The sequence below is a fragment of the Hipposideros armiger genome, unplaced genomic scaffold (genome assembly GCF_001890085.2).
Source record: "Hipposideros armiger isolate ML-2016 unplaced genomic scaffold, ASM189008v1 scaffold_1142, whole genome shotgun sequence".
Classification (NCBI taxonomy): Eukaryota; Metazoa; Chordata; class Mammalia; order Chiroptera; family Hipposideridae; genus Hipposideros; species Hipposideros armiger.
In genome coordinates this window covers 129,058-130,149 of record NW_017732492.1, presented here as the reverse complement: position 1 = coordinate 130,149, position 1,092 = coordinate 129,058, and positions in this window count along the sequence as shown.

Sequence of the window (1,092 nt, the reverse complement as noted above, 5' to 3'; positions counted from 1 at the left end):
TTGGCATTCAAGAACAGGGAAGGAGAGGGGGAAAGGAATATTAGTTTTGTGCTGCCTTATCTAGAGCTTCAGGGTGCAAACCAGATTCTAAATCAGCAAGAAGTCTAAGGGTCCAGTCTGAAATGCTCTGTTAATATTTTATAGATTTGGAGAATATGCTAGAAATCAGAGGGGGTGAAACTTGGACACAGAAGGGCACGGAGTGTGAGACTGAAAGTTGCTTTTGAGAAGGATTAGTGTTAGAAGAACAAAATTCCTTAGCATAATAGGCTCTCTGCAAATATTTATCTTTGAGGTTTACTGTATAAGCATAAACCTTCAGCTGCTGGCAGGCACTCTGTCTGGAGGGAAACATGCCTCTGGTTTAATGACTGTTTTGAAGATGAAAGTGGCTCCTTTCTTGGTGCTATTGGGCATGCAATGCTGTAAACTCCACTGTCTCCACATGAGCCAGGTATAAAGAAGGGAAGAATTGATTTTTCAGGGTAAAGAGGTTTTGGAGTTAATCTTCTTGTATACAAATATATGAAGCATGATCCATTTGGAGTTACTAATTCATACCTGTGTCTCTGGAATAATGGATTTAGTCCTGATGTAGGTGGTTATTAATAGTCTTTGGTGAGCTGTTACTTACAACCGACCCCAAGTTACGCAAGTCTATAGTTTAAGCCAAACCTGGGAATAGCTTCGATAACTGGTGCTTTTTGCATCTTAATATTACCATATTAAGGGAATAATATTATCATTTAAGGGAAGCAAACCTGTTGAATGTTTCATATTCACAAGGCAGCACAGCAAGGGTGTTCTCACTCCCTGTTTCCTAATCAAGGCATCACGGTGCTTAGCATTTATATAGCCATCTTCTGTGCTTCATGACTTGTGGGACTTCTTAAGTGTCTTCTGTAGCAGTGTCAGTTTTCAGGGTTTATCTTGTAGTATAAATGGGGAAAGGAGGGATTTTGCCTACTGACTTTTGTCCTTGAACCTGACACTCAGTGGTGGACCCACCTTGCTCTTCTGTGCTGGGCTCGGGCCGACTTTCAGTTTGTTTGTAGCTCCCATCCAAAGCTTCTGGATATTTTCCCCTTGAAT